Source organism: Grammomys surdaster, unplaced genomic scaffold (assembly GCF_004785775.1).
Source record: "Grammomys surdaster isolate TR1022 unplaced genomic scaffold, NIH_TR_1.0 193, whole genome shotgun sequence".
Lineage (NCBI taxonomy): Eukaryota > Metazoa > Chordata > Mammalia > Rodentia > Muridae > Grammomys > Grammomys surdaster.
In genome coordinates this window covers 12,278,939-12,289,817 of record NW_021604638.1, presented here as the reverse complement: position 1 = coordinate 12,289,817, position 10,879 = coordinate 12,278,939, and the positions used below count along the sequence as shown (strand labels likewise).

The 10,879-nt window shown below is 41.0% G+C and overlaps 1 protein-coding gene across 1 annotated transcript in view; it reads right to left on the bottom strand.

Annotated features, from left to right (window-relative positions):
- The window catches only part of LOC114623086 (receptor-type tyrosine-protein phosphatase T-like), a gene marked incomplete at its 3' end in the record, with an annotated part of 676,953 nt that overhangs the window by 643,276 nt on the left and 22,798 nt on the right, over window positions 1–10,879 (bottom strand). The window lies entirely within an intron of this gene.

The window sequence follows — 10,879 nt, the reverse complement described above, 5'->3', positions numbered from 1 at the left end:
GGTATTGCATTGTTCTGATTCTGGATTTCCAAATGAGTTTCCTGCATTGATGCCATGTCCCATGGATATACTGTCAAGAATAGTAGTTACCAGCCACATGGCTGTTGACCACTGGAAACACGGCAAGTGTGACTGAGAAACTGAATGTTTAATTGGACCCTCTAATTACTTTCCTTTTAAACAGTCACATGTGGCTGGCAGTTACCGTTTTGATCAGCACAATTCAACTGCTAAAGGAAGAATAATTATGGGATGTGGGAAAAGAAAGAAAAGACCCAGAGATAGGAAAACTAATCAGGAGACTGTGCAGCCATGCTGAGGGTACCCAGAAGTGAGAGCAGAGATGGATGAAGGGATGCCTGCCTTCTGGCCTTCTGGCCTTCTAGCTGGGAATATGGTTTACAGGGAGAGACAGATGTGGATCTCACACCTAGACATCTGATTCAACGACAGGATGGCTGTGTGCCATTTTGATGTGGTAATGGCTGAAGAGATTCTGAGTCTCAGGAAGGAGACAGAAAGGCAAGAACAAGAACCTGAGATTCTGCCCAAGTCTTCATGTGGCAGCTTCACTCTTGATATTTGGGCCTCAAATGTCAGCTCAAATGTCACCTCCTCAGAGGAACCATCATAGCTTTTTATCACTGCCTTCATCTCCCTCTTTATCATTCTTTCTCAGTATTCCCCATCATTTTCTACCCAGGCTTGTCTGCACTTGATCTCTAGTGTATTACCACTGTCTTCCCCAAACAGTGAGCCTGTTCACACAGCAAGCTCATACCTTAGCCCCAAATGCAGCCCCTCCATCGTGAGAAACCTGTTGGTTTTTGTCTTTGTTTTATTTCTATCAAAGATAGCCTGGCAAGAGTTCATATTTACTTAAATTTCCCCTTTGCACCAGTTAGCCAGTCACATCACCTCCTGAAGTTGAGTTCCACCCAATAGGGTGAGACATAGTCACCACATACTTCAAGAAGACAGGGGCCATGTTGGCCAAGCATGTTTGCAAGTGTGGTGTGGATTCTGGAACACTCTATTTTTACAAAAAGAAATTGTCTTGCAGAGCCACTTTCATTTGTTTATGTGTTCCTTTATGGGATGAGGAGATTATTCTGTTTATAACATCACATAGAATGAAATGGTACGTGGTCTATGGCAGCTGCTCCTCATATGTGCTCCAAACTAATTAAATATACATAAGTATCGTTACCTTGCCAAGGAAAATGAGACTGAAGGCTCAAAGAGTAGATACCTGCTTGGAATTTCATACAGCATAGAATAGGGAAAAGCAAAGCAGGCTCACACACCTACCTCGGGTAGAAATGAATAAATTCTCTTTGGAATTATCTCCTGGGATTCTGTTTCTTCTACAAATGGTGGACAATTTCCAAGTAATGAGCTACATCATCTGACAGCTATAAAAACAAGATGCGAACTGCTATGGTGACTTCAGCACTGGGGTCCCACTTCTCTCAGATGCTAGAGAGAGAGCTAAGGTATGTAAACAGAAGGCAGGAAAACGCCTAAACTGCTGGCAGTATGTCTTTGAGTACTGTCTCTTCTGATCTTGGATAAACAGGTTTCATATCATAGGACATGACGGTTAATTTTGTTAACGTTGCGTCACATAGAATCATGTGGGATAGAAGTCTCAAGAATGAATTGTTTAAGTTAAGTTGACCTGTGGGTTTGCCTGTGAGGAATTTTCTTACATCACATTAACCAAGGTAGAAAGAGACACTCTGAATATGGGTATCGATATTTCACAGGCTGGGCCCCAGAGCAAATGAAAAAGAGTGTTGAGTTGGATGGGAACATTAATTCATTGCTCTCTGATCTTGACTGTGGCTATAGTGTGACTAGCTGCTTCAAGTTCCTGCTGCCCTGAAACTGAGCCAAACAAGTCCTTTCTCCCTTATTTGGTTATTGTCAAGAGTTATTTTACCACAGCAGCAGGACACCAGACTAAGATGGCTGAGGAAGCACTCAGTAACAGGCCTGCACACAATGAAGCTAGCTGCCTCCCCTGGTAATATCTTCCATTCACAAACACCATCCATACCAGCTCCATAACTACAGCTAAGTCATATCACAGCCAAACCTAGGGGCCCAGAGGAGGTCATTCCATTTGCCCATCCCAGCAGTGAGAATTTGAGGCAAGTTTGTCATTGTCTCTCCATTCTCCTCTTCTTGTAGCCCAGATTCTCTCTGGCCATGCATTGCACTCCAACACACACATGGCCCTCCTCCTTCTTTTCCACACCACACACACAAGCAGAGCTCCTGTCAGCCTCTGTCATTCAACAGTCTCTCTCAGTCCGGAGACTTCCTTTTCCTCTTCACAGGCTTCTGAAATAAGATCCTTCCTGCTAAAAGCAATTGCATGTGCTGGGTGACCGACTCCAGAAAATTGGTACAAGTTCCACTAAGACTAGAGGCAGGGAAGAGAAAAATCCCTTTCTTTATCTCCTGAAAGGAACATGCCTTCTTTTTGTCCCCCCACTGATCCCAATCCTCAACAAAAATTAAAACAATACCTATTATATACCAAGCAAGACGTTCAGTGCCCTTTGGCCCCTGCTCACACATGTGCACATCACACACACACACACGCACACACACGCACACACACACCCATATAAACAGATTCCATGTGTCATTTGCAAAGGTCATTTCCAATTTGCCATCAGCAGTCACTCCGAGTCAGAGAGGCACAGTCTGCTTTCTTTTGTATCACGATTTTTCCTCGGGATCACTGTGCCACTTTGATTCTTGATGAAAATTATGGGCAATACAACACTTAAAAAATAACTAGCATGTATTAAAGATTTAACCATATATCATTTCAGACATTGAACCAAGATATAATTCTGCAGCCCTTAGCTTAATATTTAGAGAACCTGAAGAAGAAAATAATTTGTGAGATAACTAATATTGACATCAAGAACAAGAAACAAAACTATCAGATATGAAAAACAGAACTGTTTTTATGGATTTGAAAATAATCAAAATGAAGAATTGTGAATCAGCTATCTACTAAATGAAATATGAATCATATATATATATATATATGTATGAGTACAAAGAGTTTTTAAAAACATGAATGAGTGAATATTATACTATATGGTTATTAATGAAAAAATCAGAATGTATGGCCATTCACATAGCATGGTATCAGTTGTGTTAAAGCAAACAGCCTTAAAAAGCACATGAAAATACAACTAATGAGAATGTTTGGGTGATCATAAAATATACTGTTACTTTTTTCTTATACCTAAAACTTGTAAATTTGATATGTGAAAACATTTTCCATATTCTATCTTGGGGATCTAGGATATGATCCCATGGGTAAGCATGCTTACTAGCAGGAAGATTGAAGGTAAGATTTTAGCATCCACATAAAAAGCTGGGCATGGCTGTGAACAAACCTGCAATTCCAGGGCTATGAGCTATGGCGACAGAAGGATCACTAGGGTTTGATGATTGCCAGCATAGCTTCATGATCAGTGGGAGACCTTGTCTCAAACTCAAAAATCAGTGGGCTAGCCTGTCATAAACTCAATGATCAGTGGGAAACCCTGTTTCAAACTCTACTATCAGTAGGAGGCCTTACCTCAAGGGAGTAAGGGAAAGACATCTGCTCATATACTTAAACACACAAAATAGCACATACACCACACACGTAGGCCACACGCACATATACATACTTGCACATATATAAATACAGAATATAAAATAATAATAAAATAACAAAGAGTGTATCTTAAACTACCCTCTTAGAATTAATGACACTTGAAGAAATGATGGAGAATTGCCAACAACCCTATGTCCATCCCTGGTTCCAAGAATGGAAAATAAAGGTTTCAGCCAGCACTATTTCTGGAGGTTACAGTCGAATGGGGACTCTGGCAGCCTGGCTGTTTCCTAGGGATCCCAAAAGAATCAGTACATAAGGATACACAAGTGTCTAGAACTATCATTCCGATTCACTGGGGGAAATTGGAAGGGCATAAGAACAGACATGGACATTCAGTCTGATCAAGTATTCTCATCTTCCCACATGCAAACCCTTGCCAGGAAAGTGTTAGCAGACCCATTTTACAGATGAGAAAATGTATGCACAAAGAAGGAGCACATATTAGCCAGGTTCACATGCCAGTTTTCTGTCAATATTAAGATGCAAATCTAAGTTTAAGGATATAAATGAAGTTCTCTGGATGCATTCATCTAGACAACGGAGACAGAGAACTGTATCAGGATGTGAAACCCCTCACACTGCCATCCTCTGGATAGACCAGAATGGGTCCCTTGCCAAAGAGGCTCTAAATCCAAGGGTTTCATGAACACAAGCAACTAAGTTTCTATATTATCCCCCTCCTCACAAACCCTGGAAAGGACAAAGCTGGAACTCATTGTTGAGAAACTATGACACACATCTGCTTTATCTCTTAGAATACTTACTATTTTCTCAATGAGATTGCTGAGTGAAAACACATGAAAATGCTTTCAAACTTTATTGAAAATTCAATGTATTTATTTATTGTATATATGTATGCATTATGTATGATATATGTATGTGTGCATGTAACCACACACATGCATCCATTCCTGTGATAGTTAAAAGATAGAATTATGGAATCCTGTTCTCTCATTCCACCTTGTAGGTCCCAGGGATTGAACTCAGGTTGCCAGGCTTGGCAGCAAGTGTATTTACTCACCAAGACATTTTTCCAGCCTTCCTAACAAAAGATACATGAGTTATATGACCACTAACAAGGTATACACATAACTGTTTGACTATAACTTTGCTGCCCCTGGGAATTTTATGAAATTTTAGAACACCCTGTCACAATGGTTAGAAAGAAGAGACAGAAAAGAAATATCTATATGTAGCTTTTGAGTAGGCTATATATGATGTAATATAAATATACCCATTGAAATATTTTATCATAGCACCTGATTTAGCCTATGAAGCCAGACTGAGAGCCTTCATTTTTGGGGGAGTCCAACAAAAGGCTGTAGTCACACAGAACAAAAGTCGGAACACAGACAAAATTGCAGAAGAAACTTTGAAGACCAGTTAAGATCAGCAGATCCAAATTCATCATTCTACACAGACTAAGGAGAGAACAGAAGGTTCTAGCGTTACTTACTGAGTCTTTTCAATCCCACTTTTTTCTTGAGCTCCAAATTCACCTTTAGAACAATCTTGCAATAACCTGTACTTGCAAACATTTCAAAAATAGATTCAAAAGTGTCAACGAGGGCAGTGAGCCAGTCTAGGAAGTCTTGGGTTCTTTCCACAAAGATGTGTCTAGCCCGAGCTTACTCCTCTACCTTTCACTAACATTTGTTTTGATTTTTATCATTTATTAGACTAACTGTAAAGTATTCGCTGTAGCAAATATACAAAATGGGTCGCAAGTTCCTGCCTAGCAGGAGCTACACATAATCTACCATTTGGGGAACGGAAGTCATGTCTTAGCTTTCTTTTTGTCTATTAACTTATATATGTTTATGTTTCCTTACAAGAAAAACAGAAATATTGGATCTAAAAGAGAGTTCACTAAGCATGTGTGTGTGTGTCTTGTATTTGTGTGTGTGTGTGTATGTGTTGTATTTGTGTGTGTGTATTTGTGTGTGTGTGTACACACGCATGTGTACACGCTATACAGAAGCGAACCTAGAAAAGTACATACACTATAATGAGCACTATTCTTAGCCAACCTTTACTTTCATAAATCAAGACAGGTCTCACTAAGTTGTTCAGGCAGGGCTTGAACTCATGATCATCTTTCTCCAGTTTCTCAAACTGGTGGAATTGTAGGCCTGCACCAAAGGGCCTGTTAATTTTTCAACTAAGCAGAGTATGACTTTTCTTTTTGTAAAATCATATTCAATATTACTTGACCTGATCCTTTCATTTTACATCCACAAAATGAAACCATTATAATGACTTTTGGCATTCTTTATTTCTAGACATTTTAATTTGTTTTCCTCATTTTTCTACCCTAAATGATATTATAAAAACAATTTTACATTGCCTCGTATAAGTGTCACTAATTATTTTCTAAAAGTAATCAATTTCTGGAGATGGAATTAAAGGGTCAGTGTATATGTACACTTTCATTTCTAAAACCAGATGGTCATGCGACATTCCAGTTAACCACATACTCCATAGTGGGTGCTCCAAAAGCTTACACTACACCTGAAAATATCCCACAGGTACAACGTGGGCACATGTTACACTGAGGCATAATGCAGTATCTTCGTGTGTGGTGTAGATCTTGGTACCAGTCACATGACAGCAGGATATGCATAGTTATGTATAATATTGATAACGATCATAGAAACATAGTAGTGGACTATATTAATATAATATATTATAATATGATGTTTTGGGAAATAGCAGGACACACTCCCCCCCAGCAGAGTCACGCCAGTCCTCCTATTTCTCCCGGTTGCATCAAGAAGCTCCACAGAAGTCACTGACCTATATTGACTACATGGCTTGAGCACTGGGATGTGCCTACAGTGACCAGCCTTGTCACACATCCCTTGGATGCACCCTGTTGCTAAGAGACATAACTGTGGAACTGCACTCAAGAAGCATTGCAGGAGCTTACATGCTGACAGCCATATCACCTCAGTCCCAACCATATCACTGTTTAAGTTATTAACACTGTAAATGGAGAAAATGATTCTCCCCCCACTTCACCCCCGCATGTGTACACATGTGTGTCTGTCTGTGTCTCTGTGTCTCTCTATGTGTATATGTCTATGTATAGGTTCATATGTGTGCTGATTCACATACATGTGCAGATGCACAAGCACATGGAGGCTCAGGTGCTATCATGGGTTTTTTTTCTTTTTCTTTTTAGACAAGATATCTCATTGGCTTGGCCTGGAGCTCCCCCATTTGGCTACACTGACTAGCCAGAGAGCCCCTGGGATCTACCTAACTCTACTTCCCCAACATCAAGATACTAAATCCAAGGTAAGACGATCAGCTGTTTTGATCATAGGTTCTGGGGATTGAACTAGGGTCTTTGTGCTTGCAAAGCGGGCACTTTATAGGCTGAGCCATCTCTCCAGGCCCCTTTTGTCTTTTCAAATTTACATTTCAGTTGTAAAGCTGGACTGTTGGTTTTTATTCCTCAGATTTTTACTGACTGGCAATCTTTCTCACACAAGTTGTCTGTTCACACCTTTCTCCACACTAGTCTTTCGGCTATTTATTACTGTTCTTTATGTACTAAAAATGGTTAACTATTGTGAATCTTCTACATTATAAACATTTTCCTGGGGTCGTTCTCTTTTTAACTTTTGTGTGACTGCACTTTTACTTACAAATATTTCTGACTTCTATGTCACTAAATCCATCACCCTACAACCTTGTAATTTATTTCCTGGCTTTTATAGTCAGAAATCCCTTGCTTCCACCCAAGATCAAATAAATATTCACCTATATTTTCTTAAACCTTTGTCTTTCCTCACTACATCGGGCTGGTTCTGATTTTGTATGGGTGAAATGTCAAACAATAACTGAAATGTCTTAAAGATTAAAAAGAAAAGAAAAGGGAAATCCACATGAGAAGACACAGACAGGTTCACTAGCCGATGAATTATGGATGATCTTGCCATGTTTGTAATCTTAAGAATGACATCTACAGGGAGCCTTAAACACCCTTAGAAAAGTCCCAAATCCCCTTATCCCAGGTCTCTAGTCTGGGCTTTGTGGGACCTCCTGGTGCTAAGATTCCCCTGGGAAGTATCACACATAGGTTGAAAGGTGAGTGACTGTAAGAGTCAATAGCATCTCTCTCAGAATCTCCAACCATCTGGCATTTCACAAACATCTAGCTATGGCCATGCCCAGCCCCAAATCTGAGCATATAGGTCTGGTCAGAAGGGTCTTTCTGATGCTCTGGAATCTGAAAAGCATACAGTTCTGCCTGAAGGGGTCTTCCCGAGAGAAAGCAATTAAAATTCACATCACAAAGGAAATGAGGCTTTTTTTTTTATTCTAAACTGCAAAACGGCGGTGTGGTTAATCAGAGCAATTATAAATGGTAACATCATTATTCAAGTTTCTATTTCCAAACGAAGTCATTTAAATGAATACATTTTCTGCCTTAGAGCAGTAGCTGCCAGTGAGCCTCTAAAAAGAAAGGATCGGAGAGGAAAAGAAAGGAAAACAGGAGAAGCCACTGCCTTGAAGCCTTGGAGATGGGGTGGGAAGAACTTGGCACTGGAACCAGGAGTTGGGAGTCCAGGGTACAGCCTCAGATCCAAACCAGTTTGTGTAACCTTGGACAAAACCTTAGTTCTCCCTTGCTCAGCCAAGGGACTAGACAAACTTGTCCGGACTCTTGGGCCCTCTTAGCCCTGACATTGCAGACTCAGAATTCCACAGCATATTTTAAGATCTGTTTTTAACTATATGCTGCATCTGCAGTTTTGTAAGACCCATAGACCTGTTAAATACAGTGTTATCCAAATAGGACATACTTTCCAGAAGCTACTGCTAAATGGTGAGTGACAGCCTCATCTCTCCCAAATGCAGCCAGATCTGCAGGAAGCCACTAGAAATCAGAGCAGAAGTGTGCATTGGTATTGGCTCACAGAAGAAGTGTGTGTAAGAAGTGTGTGTTGGTGCATCAGGTAGGTCCTGGGTTCCACTGTTCTGACTAAGATGTTCCACTCAACTTAATGAACCTTCATACAAACTTCTTCCTGACTGCTGTGCTCTCCACATTCTCAGATAACTTTAGTTTAGAAAACTTATAAATGCAAATTTTTTCTCTGCCCATTTAAAATGTATGACAACTGCCTGCTCTGTGATGGCTAATGTTTGGTGTTAATTTGACCACATCTGGAATCAATTAAAACCCAAGCAACTGATGATCTGTGAGGGATTTCTCTATTCCACCATTTGAGGTGGGAAGACCCAACCTAAATCTGGGCCACACCTTCTGGTGGTAGCCTGCATGAAAGAACCTGGAAGGAGGAAGCTTTGCTTTTGGCCTGCTTGCCCTCACTCAGTTTGAGAAGGTTATTTATCCTGCTCCTGAAGCAGTCCTTCACCAGTTTTAGAATCCACTTCTTAGGGATTCCAGCATAGACTGAAGATCAGCTGAGCCATAGAATCTCATAGACTAAACGACTACAGACCTTGGCCTTTCCACTGGGTAACAGCCACTTTTGGACTAACCAGATCACAATCTGTAGGCCATTCTCAATAAATATCACACACACACACACACACACTCACCATATATGTGTGTGTGTATTTATATGTATGTGTATGCATATAAATACATAAACTTAGATAAGTTTTTCATTCTATCATGTTTGTTCTTTTAGAGAACCCCAATCCACTATATAGAATAGATATAGCTATCTATAGATATAGAATAAAATAGAAATGTCCTTCTCTGGGGACTTGGGTAAGATCTCCCTGAAATATAAGCTTCATGTAGGTCCACTGGTAGAGTACTTATTTAGCATGTAGAAAATCCTGCATCTGACCCCAGCCTAGGATGAATGAAACTTTGGAGAGAAAGACAGAGAGGCAGAGAGACAGAGAGACAGAGAGGAAGTGGGAAAAGGGAGGGAAGAAGGAAGGGAGAAATGGGGAGAGGGAGAAATGGGGAGGGCGAGAAAGGGAAGAAAGGAAGGAGGGAAGAAGAGAGAAGGAGGGAGGATGAAAGCAGAGAGAGATAGAGAGAGAGAATGAGAATAGGAGAGCCAGGCATGGTGATGACATGTGCCTGTATTCCTAGCACTTAGCATCCATGAGGCTAAGGCAGGAGCCCAGGCTATATAGCAAGATGCTAGCTGGGAAGGGAGGGGAAATGCCTCTGTGGAAAGGTAGGAGTCTAACTCACTAATGGTGCCTTGACTGAACTTTTCAAATGTTCTGATGTCCTTAAATTATAAGAACATTTACTTTTCCTTTGCAAAGGCTAATTAGTGAACAGAGAGAACTTGTGTATCCCCCTCTCCAACCCTCCAACCCTCCCAGCCTGGCCCTTTGTTTCAGCGGGCCAGGCATGGACTCTGTCCTGTTACATCCTCCTCGCTGTTTAAATTCATCTTCACGCAGTTTTCCCAAAGTCAATCCCAACTGTGTGAACACACCTCCCTTAGCTTCCCTGAACTTTGGGGTCCCTGTCCATGAATATGAAGCAATAAAAGTCCTTACTTTATGAGGGGAATGAAATCGAAGGAATGGCTTATGCAGTGTATGGAGTCCCCTGCACAAAGGACAGACCATTGGCAATGTCTCACTAATTCCTTGTGACCACACCTTTGTGCCTCCACTTCTCACACTGACGATGAGCTTTGTCAGAAAGACATCAACAAACATGCCAGGACAGAGGCTTTGAAAAGATTTTGTGGCAGATGGGATAGCTCAGTTGTTAAAATATTATAAGGACATGAGTTTGATGCCTAGAACTCACATAAAAACTGTTAGGCACAGTGAGGTGAGATTGTTACCCTGATGCTAGGAAGGCAGCATCAGGCAGATCCCTGGGGAGGGATCACTCGCCAGCCTGGCCCACTCTGCAAGCTCAAGTACAACAAGGAAATCTCTCTTAAAAACACAATGGAAGGTATCTAGAGGAGGACAAGATTGTTCTTTTGTTTTCATTTCTACACTCACACATGTATACACACACACACACACACAGCATGGGCATGGAGAATTTTTTCTGGTTATACTCAGAAGTGAAAAGCATCAGGAACCATGAACCTGGGCTACTTAGCTGGAGGTTGAGAGCCCACTCAAAGAAGAACCAAGGCTTCCGAGGTGACAGCCTACCAAACAACATACATGAAAGGCCTCTTAGACATAACAGAGCCCAAGAGCTTC